Source organism: Protopterus annectens, chromosome 1.part1, assembly GCF_019279795.1.
Source record: "Protopterus annectens isolate FY-2018-M chromosome 1.part1, PAN1.0, whole genome shotgun sequence".
NCBI classification, from domain to species: Eukaryota; Metazoa; Chordata; order Ceratodontiformes; family Protopteridae; genus Protopterus; species Protopterus annectens.
In genome coordinates, this window is record NC_056726.1 from 294714973 (window position 1) to 294733906 (window position 18934).

Consider the following 18934-nt stretch of genomic DNA (forward strand, 5'->3'; position numbering starts at 1 on the left):
AGTTTCTACCTTCTCTGTATGGAGTTGTTATAAAAAACAGAAAAGGTGGAACTGCCATACTTGGAGTTCAAGGACCCTCTTAGCAAAAGTAAGTGCTAGTAACAGTACAGCTTTCCATGTACTGTGTTGCAAGGAAGAGGAAACTGCAAGTTCAAAAGGAGTCTGAGTCAATTTCTCAGGAACAAAATTAAGGTCCCAATAAGGTAGAATAGGTTTTTATGGAAGCGTAATATGAAGGATGCCTTTCAAAAGATACTTGACTTCAAAACTAGATGCCAGTGGTGAATTCGGAGGCAGACAAGCAGAAATGGCCGACAATTGGCTATAACAGATGAAAATGCCAGGCCAGAATTAAGCAACTCACACAAACAAGAAAAGACCCTAGGAATACACACAGAAAAAGGGTCTAGGTCATGTTTGATACACCAGTAGAAAATCTCTTCCACTTAGCCTCATATTATTTTTTAGTAGTAGGTTTCCTGGGCTCCTGCAAAACCTAAAGCATATCCGATGAGAATTGTTGTCTAAAAGGAATCAAGATCCTAATCACTCAAAGAGTCAAATGAAGGGTGGACAAACGAGGGTGAAATAGAGATATCTTGTCCTGTGTGAAGAGATCCATCTGATGAGGTAACGTGACGATTGCACCTAGCTAGGTGGAAGAAGGGGGAACCAATGCTATCTGGGCCAAAAGGGAGTCACCAGCAAGATTTTGGGTATATCCTACAGGATCTTGTGCAGGACTTATGGTAACAAGGAAAGAGGGGGATAAGCATACAGAAACATCGCCTTCCAAGAAAAATGCATGGCTTCCATTTTCCAAGCCAGAGGACTTGGCACTTTGGAACAGAAAATGTCTGTTCAAAGGAGTCGAAAGAGATCTACTTGAGGAGTACATCACTGATGGAAAATGTCCAGGAAAGCCTCCCTGTGAAACATTAATTTGTAAGGATCTGCCCTGGACCTGTTCAGAGTGTCTGCACTCAATTGTGCTCTGAAGGTATGTAAATCACTCGAATGGTCAAATGTTGGCAGTTTGCAAAATTCCATGCCTGAAGAGCCAACACACAATGAAGGCAGGAATTCATGCCCTCTTGCTTGTTGATATACCACATGACTTTGGTATTATCTGTAAAAATAGTCAGAGGACTGAGGATCCAAAGGGAGTAGAGAGCATAGAAAGCCAGAATCAGAGTTCTCGTCTTCTTAATGTTAATATGATTTGCCAGTTGTGTAGGAAACCAAACTCCTGGACCCTGACATTGTTGGCAGAAACTCTCCAACCCTGATATGAAGCATCTGTGTACAGTTCCTGAGTGGAAATAGGAACCTGAAAAGGCAGGCTGGAATTCAGAAAGATTTGATGAATCCACCAGTGGAACCTGAGCGTGAGACATGGTAGTAGAGGAATGGGAAGATCCAGAGGATGGCAATGCTGAAACTAAATGGTTTTGAGGTACCACTGAAATTTTCTCATATGGAGTCTGGAAAAAAGAAACCAAGGGAATGGTGGATGCCATGAACCCAAGAGCTTGAAGGAATTCCCATGCAGAAAGTACTTGAAGAGGAAGAAAAGACTGAAAATAAGCTGTCAAGGGCAGGGACCTTGGGAGGTGGTGGAGGAGGCATCAGAGCCATCACAGGCACAGTCTGTATCCTACAGGCTAGGAAAACCTGATGTTTAGAAGGAGTTAGCACAGACTTTTTGAGGTTCAAGGTTAACTGTGCACTTTGCAGAAGAACATTTGTAAATTTGAGATCCAGAATTTGCTGGAAGGGAGCTTGAATCTAAATAGGGTAAAATCTTAACTCCTTGAAGCCTGCAGATGGCTACCACTGGGGCTAGACATTTGCTAAAGACTCTTGGGGCAGAAGAAAGACCAAAACGCAAAGCAGAAAAATGATAATGTGAGGAAGACATAGAGGGACATAAACATTTCCTGAAGAGAGGTTGAGTAGGAATGTGAAGATAAGCATCTTTCAAATTCATATATACCATGAAAGCTTGGGGGAGCAGCAGAGGGAACAAAAAATGAAGATACAGCATCCTGAATGAAGGAACCTTTGGAAAAGCATTGAGGAAAGAAAGATCCAGAATGCGCCTTAAAGACCCTTCCTTCTTGTGAACCAGAAACATCCCTGCATCCTTTTGAGAGGGGGGAATAAACTGAATGGTTCCCTGCAGTAAAAGATCATGAAGAGTCCGAGGAAAATGAGGGCGATTGCAAAGAGGAGGTTGGTGAAAACCTGAAAAAGCAGGAAGGGACTTCAGACCATAAAATAATCATTTTGAGTAATAGAAAGCACCCAAGAGGCTGTATTTCTCTTTTGCCAAACAGGAAAGGACAGAGTTAATCTGAGGGAGAGAGGAACCTGACTGAGGGGCAGAAGGGGCTAAATGTCAGATGGAAGCAGATGTGCCAGGGAAAGAAGGCTTTTCAGTGTTAGAACCCTGAGAAATTTATCAGGAAATAACCCTCTTGGAAGACCTGTCAATCCTAGAAGGCTGTCTTGGCTGCAGAGGACAAAGTAAGATTTAGAAGAACCTAGGAACAGGAGACAGAAAATCTGTAAACAGCTGAGCCACAGCAGAGCCAAAGAGATTCTGGTTATCTTAGGAAGAATGCAGGGGCTTTGATATGATATCATCAGGGAGAGCCTGTAAGCATAACCAAGTGTACCTTCCCATCACAGACCGTGATGCAGCTGCCATAAAAGAGGCATCAGTAGCATCATAACTGCACTTTATAGAATGACAATCCATTTGAGATGCTGTGCCCTGCAGAGAAATGGCAGGAGATTTTGCCTCAGAATCAGGCAAGTATGTCAGAGTATCCCCAAGTTGAGAGACAAGAACCAGCACATAGCTAGTTATATGTGTCTGGTAGTTAATGGCCCTGAAAGCTAAAGTGCAGAAGTCTTCACTTTTTTTCCTATCCTAGTCCACAGCATGACTGTCCTTGTCTGAGGATAAAAGCTTAGAAGAGGACAGCAATTTTAGATTGCTTGTCAGCAGCTAAGAAAATCACACAAGGTCAGAAGAAGGGCTTTTATACAAAAACATCTAGGCTTCAGGGACTTTGTGGAACCTGCCAGGCTTCTTTGGAGCAGGAGGCTGGGAATCGGGGGTTTGAGAAGATCAAGAGAAAGTGTCTAACAATGCATACAACACAGGGGGACTGCAGAAGGACTGGATGAATCAATTTGCAAGAGCTCATAGCACCAGTTTTGGACATCGGAAACTTGGGAACATTCCCATTTAAAATGTTCCATCATAAGTACCACAGTGTCCCTAAAGGATAATTCTTCCAAAAGGGAATCTAGAAAAAGAGAATCCTCTTCCTCAGAACCCAAGGCAAGAGGAGAATGGAGTTGAGAAGAGTAAGCCAAGGACTCTTCTTCAAAGTCGGAATCTAAGTCTTTATCAGAGGACTCAGACTCCCTGTGCTGTTTAGAAGGAGTAGAGCACCAAGGAACAGAGGAAGGGACAGACCAGCCGTGAGGAGGCTTTAAAGTCATAAGGGCATTAAAAAGACCCTGTGTGAAATCCAGCCATTCCTTGTCGGGATCCTTTGCCACAGGAGCTGCATGCCTGGTTTTCTTTTTCTTTTTCAGGGAAACATTAGCCTAGGAAGCCTAGAAGGCTCAGACCCCTGCATAGATTCAATAAGAGTGAGAGACTTCCTCACTAACTAGCATCTGGAGAATCCCCCAGGCACCTCTGATATTATCAGCCATGGCCTCCACTCCACATCTGCAGCAGATGTAGGCACAGCCTCAGCGGATGTGCGAATAGGCAGTCCCATGCCTGTATGTTATACAACAAACCATATATAACAGCTGCCACTGAAACCCGGCTAAAACCCTACATAAGAGGGAGACTGAATCCTCCCTCAGGCTTTGCCTGTTTAAGAACAGATAGACCCCATAAAAAGGGAGGAGGTGTCGTACTACTCTTTCCAAATACCTTCACCATAGTTCCCTGTACTAACTTCATTCCACAGTTATATAATTTCTAAAAATTAATAACTGTAAGAATCTCTGCATTATAGCTTTTTACATTTCCCCAGGTAATAATAATCCTTTGTTTATTTATTTTACATTTGTTTACCAGGAAAGTGAGATTGGATGAAGACCAGTTTTCAGCAGAGGACTGGGGATAAAAGCTCCACGTGTATCATAAAGGTACATAAAAACTTACTATTACAAAATTTTACAGTATAGTCAGTAAAATTTTTCTGACAGTATACATATTGCAAAAGACAGTTTTACAGAGAAGCAGTTAAGTTGTTGTTGTGTCTTTCGGCTTTTCCCAGTTAGGGGTCGCCACAGCCGAACTCCGGTCTGCTAATGATTGGTAGTTGATTTTTATGTGGCGAGTTACCAGCCCTGATGCACAACCTTCAACGAAGGTACACCCATTCACGCATGTCTCCACACAGAAGACGCTCTAGCTGAGAATCGAACCGGACAGCGTCTGACTATGAGGCGACAATGCTACCGCACCACCACCACCGCGGGTATATTCAGTTAAGTACAGGTTTTTAAAATAGTAATTCAGTTAAATGTATACAACATTAAGTTAGTTTAATTATAGCTAGTAGGCAGAAAGAGCTGAAATATCAAGCGCAAGCAATTCAACAGCCACTTAGCCTGAAATAGTACAGGTACAAGAAATTCTTACCTAGATGTCAAACAACATAACAAAATGAAGCAATTATCCTGTGTGATGTAAACATTAACTGGCTAGACCTCTCCTACAACTCTCCTTCATCCAGTATTAACCTATGTAACTTTACTCAGCTAATTACCAAAACAACTAGACCCAACAGAAACAAAGACAGTGGTTCTATCCTTGATTGGATTCTGGTTTCTGACCTGAATAAAATCTCATCCGCAGGCACACTACCTTACAGTATCAGTGATCATCTGCCTGCCTATATACTATGTAAAACCACTCCAATACCAATGTAAACAAACAAGACATCTAACCATTTTTAACCCAACAATCCTTAATGAAACTTTGAAAAACATCAACTGGGATATACTAAAAACCCTCCCCTTGATGAAGCCATTGCATTATTCAACTCAGCATTTCTCAAGACCCTAAACAATTTATCCCCACTCCAACAAAAAAGAGTAAAAACTAACCATGCCATCTAGCTTGCTAGATCCACCAAGCAACTCATGGCTGCTAGAGACAAATTATGGAAGCTATGGCAAAAAACATGAAAATCCCTCTGATCTCTTACAATTTAGGCAACTCAGTAATCAGGTAAAGCGTGTAGTCATTAAAGACAAAAAAGAACACTACCTAAGACTTCAAAATATCCATAAACAAAACCCAAAGAAATTCTGGACCTCCATTACATCTCTTCTAAACCCAGGTTGTAAGAACAACCTCTGTCCAAATCCAGACAAACCACCCACTGAAACAGCATCTCTCTTCAACTTGTATTTTATCAACACTATGTCTAATCTCACTGCCACCTTTCCTCAAACTAACTACAGTACTAACTCTTACTTCCAAATCAGTCGTCACAAAAATCCACTACTCTCTCTCTGCCTAGCTTTTCTGTCTCCCCCATTCCTACTGCTGTTATAACAAAGCTGCTTCTCAAGCTCAAACCTGGCACTAATGTTCCTGACAACCCACCCCCTGAATGTCTTCAAATGTCAGCTAATGCCATTTTCTATCCTGTCAACATACTTCTTAACAGATCTATCCAAAGGTCCTATGTACCTAGCATCTGGAAAGACGCATATATTTTCCCCCTTCACAAAGGTGGCAACAGCAAGGACATTTCCAATTTTCGCCCTATTGGTATTCTGTCCCCTATTTCTAAGATCTTGGAAAAATGCATTCACATTCAACTTCTAAGTTATCTAGTGCATAATCAAATCCTTTTCCCTACTCAGCATGGGTTCATTCCAGGCCATAATACTATAACAGCTCTTGTATCCTTCATGGATACAGTTAACTGAGCCTGAGACGCAGGAAAAATTGTATCCTCACTCTTTCTTGACCTCTCAAAGGCCTTTGATACAGTCTTCCACCCCAGACTTCTTACAAAACTCTCTAAACTAGGTATCCCCAACTCTAAATTGATTCTCTAATTACCTCACAAATAGACAACAATCTACCAAATGGCAGCACTCTTTCTGTCCATTCCTTAACACATCCACAGGTGTTCCCCAAGTCTTCATACTAAGACCTCTTCTTTTCAGTATTTTCATCAACAACGTTTACTCCACTCTTAGTCAAGATTCTGTAATACAATATGCAGATGACTCAGCCATCATCTGCTCTGCCAACTCCGCATCAGAACTTCAGCAAATTACCAAAAATGCCCTTACATCTGGAGTAACCATCTTCCCCTATACCCCAACAAAACCAAACTCTTATTTACCCCTAAGAAAACCACTCTCCTAAACAAGACTGAATTCACTACACTCTCTCAAAACAAAACTATTACTGAGGTTGTGTCCCGTTACAAAAACTACTGGGTGTTATCTTAAATGAAAAATTGAATTGATAACTGCAAGCGCTTCTTATACACCAAAAATAACAGTAAGCAGAAAAAGAATGCATGTATCCACTATCCGAAACTCACCTAAAGTTGGAATTGCCGCCTTCCTTTACAGTACCAATCGTACAATGTGGAAACAATCAGCAAAATGGTTCAATAGAATCCAGAGACAGCAACCGTTTGGCAAAATAAAACACCTGTAAAATAGTTCATTAGGATGCAGAGACAACAACAGTTTGGCGAAATAAAACGCCTCTGAGCTTTGCAAAAACAAAGTGGAATGCTGTCACAAACTGTTGTGTAAGGTATTCAATAATGTCCAACTATAATATCCATAGACTCGATGTAAAACCAAGTTCCATTTATTTAAAATGAATATAAGTTAAGTGCTTTCACTCACACAAAGTGAGCTTCATCAGAACAACTCAAACATTGATTCAAACTGTTTAAATAATCTCTTTGGCGCCAAATTTCTTAAAGTGGCAACAGTCTGTGTACAAAGTATCTAACAAATCAACTCAAAAAACACATTCAAAAACCCTATAACAATCGCTGTTTACATAGCCTTTGTAAATAAATTAAATAAATAAAACATAAAATTTAAATGTGTGTTCTAATCCTAATTTCTCTATGTGTCTGTAGAGTGCGTTATTTGTGTCCTTAGTCCTAATACTGTAGAGATGTGCATATATCCGTTTTTTAAAATGTCTCTCAGTTTTACCTATATAGTATCCAGGACACGTTACGCATTTAGCTAAATAAATGATAAACTTTGAATTACAATTGCCCTGTTTGAACATAATTCTTGTCTTGTTAACATTATTCAAGACAATGCCTTCGTCTTCATTGATAACATAACATTGGTTGCAACAACCACATTTTAAAGTGTGCATAGTGATGTAAGCTGTCTTTAGATCCCTGGAACCTCTTTCCAGCAAGCTTTTTAGATTTTTCCCCATTTTAAAGACAAAATTTGGTCTTAAACCTAATATGTCCATAGAATCCTAATCTACCATCAAAACATTCCAGTAATCTGTTATTATATCTTTAATTTTATTTGTATATGGTCCATATTCAAGGACACAAGCCCTTCTATAAACTTCCGATCTCTTCGTATAGTTCGTATTATCAATTACTTCAGCATTATTACTGTTAAGCCCTAGCAATGGGGTGTATTTCTTTCCCCATTCTCTCATAACATATTCATTTGTCTCTCTCATCATATTGTGGTCATAACCTCTTTCATTAAACAGCTCTGTAATGTATCCAAGTTCATTTACCATATCTGTAAATTCAGAGGTCATCTTCACAGCCCTTATGCATTGTCCCTTGTAAATGTTATGCATCATTTTTTAGGATGATTGCTGGTGTATTCTAAATACGAATTGCTAAAAGTCTCTTTCCTATGTATTCTTGACTTAAAGCCCACATCTGTGTTAGTTACAAAGGTGTCCAAATAAGCAACACCTTCACTACTGCAAGTGAATGTAAATTTCAAAAATTCACTGCTGTTGTTCAAATATTCCATAAATTCATTAAAGGTATCTGAATGTCCATCCCATAAATATAAATGTCATCTAAAAAGCGTGAATAATACTTCATGTTGTTTTCATAATATGAACTATTAAATATGGTGTTCTCCTCCCAGTCTAGCATAACCAAGTTTGCAAATATGGGGGCGCAAGCCGCCCCCATAGCAACACCTTTAGTTTGTCTGAACAACTCGCCTTCAAAATAGATGTAATTGTGATCAAGAACTATAGACATCAATTCCAATATCAGACATGTTTTGTCCCAAGTAAGATGACTATGTTTTCTAATGCTGTTGATAAATGCTTCCATTCCTTCATCTTTTGGTATGCAAGAAAATAAGTCTACCACATCAATACATACAAATAAATATCTCTGTTTCCATATATCCACGTATATCCACTGGATAGTTTTTAAAGAATTCCCAGGAATCCTTAACCATATGCTTTACTTTTCCATGTAAGTGTTTAAGAGTGGTGTCTACTAGTACCCCCAATGGAAAAGTTTTGGATTTGCTGCCTGCTGTAATAGGCCTAAATGGTGGATTGCTAATGTCCTTATGAATTTTCGGAATGCCTACTATAGTGGCCATTTTTGGATGTTCTACCCTGAGGAAGTAATATGTATCCTCAGTTATTCGTCTATCCAATAAAAATTCTTCTATGTGCAGATCTATACGCCTGTAGGCTATGTTTATTTCATTAAGAGAAACTGTTGCATAGTTCCCAGATGCATGAAGAATATCATGCATTTTAGAAATATATTCCAGACCATCAAATATAACAACACCCCCTCCTTTGTCGGGTTTCATAACCCTTACATTGTTATTAGTCCTTGACTCTTTGAGTGTCGTTAGTTCTTCTTGAGAAAGATTGTTTCTCAGCTTCTTTTTAATAATCTGATTTTGCATCTGACAAATCTTCTGTGTAACCAGTCTGTCAAAGGTTTGAACATTAGGGTTTTATTTCGCCAAACAGTTGTTGTCGCTGCATCCTATTGAACTATTTTACAGGTGTTTTATTTCGCCAAACGGTTGCTGTTTCTGGATTCTATTGAACCATTTTGCTGATTGTTTCCACATCGTACGATTGGTACTGTAAAGGAAGGCGGCAATTCCAACTTTTGGTGAGTTTCGGATACAGGCGTTCTTTTTCTGTTTACTGTTAAATGAAAAATTAGCATTTGACCTGCATGTGCAAAATAGTATAAAAAAGCACATCAAAAATTAGGTATTCTGTACAGACACAAACACTTCCTTAACTGCTCTACAAAACAAACCCTTGACTTACCATTTCTTCTACCCTATTATATGGTGCCCCTCTCCTTACCAATATCCAGTCATCTCTGAAAACCAAGCTTGAGACCTGCTACAATAAAATTGCAAAGTTTGCAACAAATGCAAAATATTCCTCCCATCACTGTTCCTCCTTGCAACTACTGAATTGGCTCAAACTTCCATTACTTCATATAGTTACAACACACAAAGTTATCTTCAAAGCATCAGACTGCCCAGCTCTTACTTCTATACTTAGTCACTAGCACCCAAAAAGCCCACTGAGATCTGAGAACCAACTTCTCATCAAAGTAGAAAAAAACAAACCTTCCAGCAGGCCAGATGCTCTTTTCTTTTTCTATTGTCAAACAGTGGAATGCCCTTCCCTTGCCAATAAGGGCCACCAGTAATACTTCCTCTTTCAAAAAGTCTCTGCGGCAACACTGCTCCACTCTATGACACTGCACATGTGCCAACCCTGCACCTTCCAAAACCTGACTCCCTAGACTCATAACTACTGTAAGTTTATTGACTTACTCCCTTCATTTCAAACTTTTCTACCTACTGGTATGACTAATCATAAAAATGTCTGGGCGTACTACATTTAAATACCTATTTGATAATGACATTGATTTTATGTGCTTAACTTGCACTCCCAAGTTGTATTATTAATTTGATATGATTGCCATGTTCTCTCATACTTAACTTGTGCAGCGTATATCATGAAAATATCTTCACAAGTTGTTAATATCCTTACTACATTACTAGAAATTAAGTTATTAACATGTTTTCTCAGTATATTTAACTGTGACATCTGACATGTTTTCAATTTGTATCTCCTTATATTGTAATTAATGTAGTTTAATGTAGAGCATTTACCTTTGTATATTCAACTCTGACTCTCAACTTATGTATTCAACTGTGACTCCTCTATTATATGTACTGTTTGATGTGGAGCTTTTCTGCCTCAGCCTCCACTGAAAAGGCATAGATAGATAGATAGATAGATAGATAGATAGATAGATAGATAGATAAATGCCAGCCTCCAACAGGTTCAAGGCAAAGGGAGCCAACATCGGCACAGGATGATCCTCATATTCTTCATTTAACCTGATGGAGACATCCAGAGAAAACTGGGCAGCAGCAGATTCAATGTGCATCTCCTTAGGCTTCTTTTTAAGCAGTGGCTGAACATCTGTGTGGGTGGACTCAGAAGCCATGGTACGTACCCTGGGCCAAAAGCTTCAAACTGATTCTGCAAGTAAATAGGAAGGGACTACAAGCAGCTGCGAAGAGTGTTCGGAACAAACATCTGACAAGTCATGCACTAAGTATGATTGCAAGTAACACCCAAACAAAAAAGGCACTTGTGTGTATCTTTATGGGGAATCTGCCTCCCACATTCACATTTTCCCTTCGTGGATGACATGTAAAAAGATAAAGCTACTCAAGGAAAAAGGAAGGGAAAGACCCTAATAGAGCACTTATCTTGTAAAGGCTCAGTAGCTGCAGAGCAAATTCATAGAAAAGTGTTCAGCCTGGTGGCAAAGAAGTTCTGAGGACTAAGCACTCGTACAGCACTGATGTAGCTTCAGTGTTGGACATAGGACATACATCTGATGTAAGCTGACTGCAAGAAGATAAGGCTTTGTTATGCTGGCTAGATGTTTGGCTGGCCTTGGCAGGATATCCCATCTGTTAAGAATACTGCAACAGTGAGAAGTAGGGCATCTACTATATATTTAGGTTGTATACTTTTCCAAGATATGAAAACGTGAAACTGAAGAGAACAGTGTATTTCTGCAGTTGTGACTTATTGTAAAAACATGACTTTTTTACTGCTGCGCAGAATTTGTTTTTAACAAGGTAGTCAGTTTGACTTGTATGATTTTCAGTGCCATTTGTCAGGTAGCTCTCAACCTTCTATCTCCAGAATGTGGAACATTGCCTCTCTTAATGTGGAACAAATGGTCAAAATATGGAACACTTACTAACAGCGTCAAGCACAAAGCTGACAAGATGGTTAAAATGTGTTACTTTATACTTATTAATAATTTTTTTGATTAATTAATATAATTCAGTATTATTTACCATTCTTAACACCGAATGTGTAACAGACCCTTTCAGTGTGGAACAATAAGGAACATGGGCATTTTAAGACTCAAATTGAGGAACGTTCCTCATAGTGAGGTACACTCTGAGGCATGCTTGTTAGAGTGTTCTGTAAGAGGGGATAAACATGTAGTGGTAGAGACATCAGATGTGTATACAAATGGGTTGGGAGTAGGGATAGAAAAGCATGGTGAGCATGTATATCTGACAGGAAAAGTTGAAGTACTGCATTAATCTGGCCATTTGTTCTTTCAGTTTTGTTGTGGTGTAGTATGACATGGGTACAGAAGATGACTGTTATATTTGGTGGTAGAGGGGCACACAAGGCTATGTAGATGTATGACAGCAACAACTTAACGTATGCCCCAGACCATTTATTGTTTCACTTTCCCATCATAATGCTACACTGGGATACACCCAGAAGGTGCCTTTTTTGTATGAGGGGATGGGTTAGGGAGTCGCACACTGCTATGATTTATGTATGCTTTGGTATTCGTCTTCTCACTTTATTGCAAAGTACCTACTTTTATCAGCAAGCCTGAACATTAAGTCTTGGATAACATTTTTCTTCCTTGAGAGAGAACTGTGGCACTTGCTCTCTTTCCTTCTCTTGATTTTTGTTTACATCAGTGCATTCCAACAACCCTGTATATGGAAAATATTCTAAAATATGTGAGAGGAAGGAGTTATGGGGTGAGGGAGGTATTGAATTTGCAAGTCTCCGATGTATAGAATGTCTATGTTCATTTTGCAATATGTTGATGTAAGAACTTCTTTCTTAATGTGTTAATGTTTGTAATAACACTTGCCTTTTGTGCCCAAATATGATTAAAAATCTGCAAGTCTCTTGGAATACATTGTCTGTGTTGTTAATTTTGCAATAGCTACTTCATGGATGTGTTATGAAATATTAGCATGAAACGTTGCCTTTAACACAGAAGTGCAGGTTACAGTATTTACTGAACCATGCACATGTATTTGCAGAGGTTTCTGACTTGGTTTTCATAGCCAGCTCTAAACTGTTACAATTTACTCACCTGTTAAATGCATATTCTGAAGAAGTTAAGCAGCACTAATGACTCAGTCACAGAACACCAGCGCAGCACGGGCCACTTAGGAGAGGGGGTGCAAGAGAAGCTTTCTTTCAACCTTATAGTGGAGCGATTTAGAAGGGTAAGAATTCCAAATAATTAATATCTACACTGTAATTAAATTGATCATTACTGTGTCTGCCATGAAGCTACCAGGTAACAGGAAAATAGGAAGGCCTAAGATAAGTTTATAGATGTGGTGAGAGAGGACATGCAGGTGGTTGGTGTGACAGAGAAAGATGCAGAGGACAGGAAGAAATGGAAACAGATGATCCACTGTGGCGACCCCTAACGGGAACAGCCGAAAGAAGATGATGATTACTGTGTTTGCCATCACAAAATTCATTTCACTGTAAGTAAAGTATCACTCAATGGTACACTTCATATAGGTTCATATACAAGTACTAGGCTAACTGCCCTTGTGGGTTGTTTTAAGCCTAGACAATTTTCCTTGTTGATAGTCAAACCCTTTACCTCATGTCTGTGATGAAAACAACTTAACCACTATGCCAAACCCCAATCCGCTCGTAAATTAACGAAGTTTTCTAATGACTTTCTCACGACATCCACAAATGTTGCTTTTGAGAAGAATATGCAAATGCATGCATTCCAAAGCAGCTGGACGACCACTTTTGAGTGGGTAATGGAAAGCAAATATGACCCAGGATATGCCTTTTGCAAGAATAATCCAAAGGGCTCTAGTGAAGTATGGTATCCCACCTGTGATTTGAAGGGGTGACAGGACTAACAAGAAACAGAGTATAAAGGATTAGTCCAGATAAAATCACTTTAGCTAGCAGATCTTGGAGACTCCTGTCTCTTTGATACTCTCCCTGTGGGAGGAATAAAGACACCTTGTTGAAGTTTTCTAGTAGGTTATTCAGTTAAGCAGTTTACCATAACAGTGATCCTCTGCTATAGAACCTAGGCAACTAGCTAGATCCTGCTCTGAAGTTCTTCTACGGCTGTTGCTAGTATTGGCACTCATCATGTTTTTGTAGCTGACAAGCAGAGTGTTGCATGCTGATGTATCAGATGACTCAGTGGCCCATATGGATCAGGCTTGTCCACTTTCCTGAGGTACTAGTCCATGGTACTTGGCAGCCCTACAAGATGTACCAAACTTTCAAAAATGAATGCTGACTGCCCTCTACTTGCCACATTCCAACAGTGAACCTGATTGGGGATTTAATCTGGTTCACAAAGTAAAAACTGGACTCTGATAGTCACTTGGTAGAAAAACATTAACTTTCCATAAAGAACAATGAGAACCATGACTGCTACTGTATGCAGCATACCAAGGACATGCTGGCTGCAAGAAAGGCAGCAACTGCATAAAATAAGGAGCATTCCACAGTGTCAGATGCAGAACTTGGCTTGCCGAGATCAAATTGAATAACTCTGTATATCCTGACTATGGGGATATGGTGTGTAAAACTACTGTAGTTGAGTAGTTGGAGTGTTAGAATGTCCAGACTGCTGAATACATTTCAATATTTGTATATTGCTTCCATATTGTACTTGTGTATATATTAATGTTTTGCAAATATCAACTATCTATATTTAGAAAACTGAATAACTGTTGGGTGTGCAGAATGAGAGAAACTAGCATGCTGCACTAGAATCTGTAAACTGAAAATATGAACATTTCCATATTATGTGCTTATGCATACTTGCATTTGTGTGTCTCTTTTTAATAAAGATTTTTATTTTCTATCAACAGTGCCATGTCTTTGTGTAATTGAACACACATGCATTCAATTTGCTGATCTGAAAATATGTATTTCATGCTAATTAGTTGTCCCTGATTGTTTCTGAATTTAAGGTCCTTTGTCCCTGAAGGTTGAGAGGTGTGGTCCTATTTATTTGTTTGATTGAGATTCACGTGTTTAGTTTGTGTATTTGTGCAGCCATTTGTTTGTGAATACGTAGGATATTAAAGAGAGTTGGATCCTTAACAGCAAAAAGTGATAGATATAAATTATAATGCCGCAGTCTATAAGACACATGGTATAGGGATAGACGTAGGTGAGGAACTTTAGTCCGCTAACCTTATAATGAGGTACCTCTGGGGTCTTTGTGTGATGTGTTTGGATTGATACATGTTAAAGGGGAATTATAATCTGAAAGTGGTCTGATCAGGGCAGAATATAGAGAAATGATAACTTCTTTTATCGTGGTGATAATTATTAATTATTTTAGGTGGAAGGCTTTTCTCACTACTTTTACTTTAGGATGGTCAAATGATAGGAGTCTGTCTTTGAAGGTGCTGATATCTCTGACAACTGTATTAATCTGGAGTAGGGTGCTGTCTATACTATAAGCTGATGTCAAGACTGGTTTGCCATAGGTGACAATGTTTTACTGCATTTTAAGTCCATTTCTGATACACAAAAAACAGCGAACAACGGACTAGACCGAAAGAAGTTTAATTGCAAGTATAATATAAAATTTACCACAATCAGAATAAGCGCTTTCGTTTGGCACCTGCCAAACTTTTTCAAACAGTTATTGCATCACTTCCTGTAGCTTAAATAGTATTGTTTGTTGCTGCTCTTATTGTCTTCATTTCTGATACACGTTTGATCTGTATAGATTAGCCCTTCCTATAAAGACATAGTGTTGGATAATAAGCAATTGCCAATGACTGCAAGCTTGTGTTGTCAAATTTATTTAGCCATGTCTGGGTTAGTGTTTTCGAGATCCATGAAACAGATGCTGAACAGAAGGGGTACTTGTGCCGAACCTTGAGGAGCACCACTAGGTCACCTTTTTGTTTTTTTGAGGTGGCAGTTGCTGCTTTAATTACACGTCATCTGGTTTGCTATCCATCTTTTAACATACAGTCCTGCATTTAGACCTGTAAGGTTATTTGCAAATTCGGGCATGGGGAATAGTGTCAAAGGCCATGGCCAGATTCAGGGGTGCTGTATGAACTTCATGGTCACTATCTATTGAGTCAGCATCTTTCTCTAAAAAGTTTTATAAATTAAGAAGGCATACTCTCTCTGACAAAAGTCATATAGCTACAGGTCTAGAGCAAAATAATATGTATTATATTGGAGCTTATGAAATTGGGTATAATATGTTCCATGGTTTTGCAAATTAGGCATTTTAGGATAATGGGACTGTAGTTCGTAGGACCCAAGGTGAGGCTTCCTTTACTAAGTGACATAATGACAGCTGTTTTCTACACCTTAGAAACATACTCTGTCACTGTGCTTAATTTGAAGAGTTTTAGGAGAGCTTCAAAGAGAGTGTTTGGAGCTATCGACTGAGCAACCAGGTAAATTGTCAGGGCCCACAGAGGTGGAAGGCTTTAGCTTTAGAGAGAGCAGTTTGGATATGTTTCATCATAATCTTGGAGAAGGAAGGGACACACAAATTTGTGTAACTTCACTTATTGTTTTTAGTTTGTAGTTGGCACTAAATTTATCTGCAGATATAGTAGTGTGAGTAATATAGTTACAGTTGGAGTCAGTAATACCATTATGAATGAATTCACAATATTACAGTGTGTTTTTAATTGTCTGATGTAGTTAAAGAAGGATTTATGATTATTATTGGCTTTGGAAGTTTAATTCATGTTCTGCTTTAATTTTCCTTTTTATGGTAACTTTTAGATTTTTGCTGATCTTTCAGATAGTCTTCATTATTACAGGCCTTAATTACCTTAGCTTCTTGAAGAGCCTTTTAGTGCCGGCATTCTATCACAGTGGTTTGTTTTTATGTTCCCCAATATATTTGGCTCTGATTTGCCACCACTTGATTTATGCTATCAGTGTAAGAGACAGCTGAAGATGCATATTGTGTGGAAATCCTGCTCTTAAATTTTGGGAGCTCGTCATATAGTTTTAATAGATTTTTCTTTTTTTTCAAAGTAGCTAGGTTAAGAAGGGACGTGATGATTAGTGATCAGCAGTATGGTTTCATGCCATGAAAGAGCACTACAGATGCGATGTTTGCTCTGAGAGTGTTGATGGAGAAGTACAGAGAAGGTCAGAAGGAGTTGCATTGTGTCTTTGTGGATTTAGAGAAAGCATATGACAGGGTGCCTAGAGAGGAGTTGTGGTATTGTATGAGGAAGTCGGGAGTGTCAGAGAGGTATGTAAGAGTGGTACAGGATATGTACGGGGTTAGTGTGACAGCGGTGAGGTCTGCAGTGGGAGTGCCAGATGCGTTTAAGGTGGAGGTAGGATTACATCAAGGATCATCTCTGAGCCCTTTATTATTTGCAATGGTGATGGGCAGGTTGACAGATGAGATCAGACAGGAATCCCCGTGGACTATGATGTTTGCAGATGACATTGTGATCTGTAGTGAGAGTAGGGAACAGGTGGAGGAGACCCTGGAGAGATGGAGATATGCACTAGCCAGCATGTCAGCACTGGGATGAGTCTAACTAAACCCGCTCCAACCATATAACTAGCCACAGAATGAGGACCTCTTATTTGTTCTTTTAGTACCCTGTCAAGGGGCACTGACCCATGTTATTAGTGAGGCTTTTATGTTGCGAGAGTCAAGATTCATGCTTTGAAGAGACATATTCATTATTCCCCAGTAACAGGAGCCCAGAGAAGGCATAACCACGAGATTGGTTAGGTGGGGGATGAATTCAGCAGAGATTGAATCCTCTCCGACAGGTAGTCAAGTGATGGAGTAAGGTATGGGAGTCAAAGGATAAAAGCACCTCTTAAATGTTGTAAAAATATAGCAGTTAAATGGTAGACCAGTTCCAGAAGAAAAACAACAACAAAAACAAATGCATTAGCATAAAAAGCGTACAGCATTGTAGATGAAATGTATTGTATTATTACTTCCAAGAACATAACTGGGACACTCCCCAGTCCCATCTCTTTACCACATTCTACTTAATAAACTCTTTCTGCACATGCTTTTAGTCCTTTTTAATTTAATTGCATTTTTTAAACTGTGTTTGGTCTAACATTGCTGCATACTTAAGTGTGCTAGCTTGCACTGCATGTGAATTGTTTTTTACTACTGTTTTTGCTACTTTTCTGTAGGAAAAAAAAACTGTAAGCCTTTCCAGTAACTAGTGTTCCAGATGCAGATTTGCTGTATCCAGTACTGTATGTAAGCTTCTGAGTCCCCCAAGCCTTTCTGTGTTGGAGGGAAGCCTTCTAGCTTATCAGTGGGAGTGGTAAGCACTAGGTAACCTGTCTACCACATAAGTAGTGGTTCTGGCCCAGAATTTGTAGTTATTGGCCGTTTGGGCAATCTCTTCCATCTCTCTCAACTTTCTGATTTGAAAGCCTGCATTTGCACTAGTTTCTGTCCTGTAACTCATCTAGTGCAGATACAGATTCTTAGTTTTAGCACTTAAATTTGCTTGTTCATGCTCAGCACTTGTTCAGAACTTGTAAGCACCAAATAAGCTACTAATTACTATAGCACTCTATCTTCCTCATTACCTAGAGGAAAACAGTTTTTGTACTTACTTTTCTCACTTGCTTAGAGAAAAACAGCTCTTGTACTCACTTTCCTCACTTATCTAGAGGAAAAACCCTGCAACTCTCTTTTTGCCTGGTCTTGCACACAGAGCAGCGTCGGGCAGCACCAGTTAGCTGGTGTATACTATTCCCGGCCCCACAAAGTGTGCGCTGCAAATTTTCCCTTAGAACTAGGCAAGCCTCATCTCAAGTGCTTCAGATCAGCTGCTCTTATTGCAGCACTTGCAAAACAGAAATCAGCACTTGTCCTAATCTCCTAGACAGCACTATTATTCCCCAAATTTCCTAGACAGCACTATTATAATATAGCATAAGACCTTCGATCATCCGCAGGACTTAAGTTCAATTTACTCTTCAAAGCATGTCCAGAGGTCAGCTTCAGGTGTACTCTCCAGTTCATCTGGTGGAATTGGGCATCCTGAGGCAATGTCACAACTGCCTCATGTATACAGACAACCCTCTCCTCTTACTTCTAGACACAAACACTTGTGAGAAATGCAAATACACAGTCAGACTGTATGCTAAGCACTCTCAACCCATGACTGTAACAGACAGTCAAGAGGATAAGGGACACACTTGCATCATACCACCTGTCACACATGAATCTACAAAACAAGCACCGGCAAAACATAGGCATAAATACACAAAAACATATTCGGAGGCACTCGGTACCAATCTGAAAAAGAAACAGTGCCCTCCAAAGCAGACAAGCAAGCAACCTGCACCCCCAAACACAAGCCAGAAAACACATAATTCACCTCAGCAGTGTGCCTCACAACAGCCCTTAAGGCAAAACACCATACCTAACACGCTAGTAATAGGAGACTCTATAGTAAGGCACATGGATGTTCCACTCACCAGGCTGAACAAGGAGAAGGTTACTGTCAGCTGCCTGTCGGGTGCTAGGATCCGCCACATAACACAGGC

The 18934-nt window shown here is 39.5% G+C and overlaps 1 protein-coding gene across 1 annotated transcript in view; it reads left to right on the plus strand.

Moving 5' to 3' along the window:
- FAM234B (family with sequence similarity 234 member B) overlaps positions 1-18934 on the plus strand; it is a 1027012-nt gene that overhangs the window by 67764 nt on the left and 940314 nt on the right. The window lies entirely within an intron of this gene.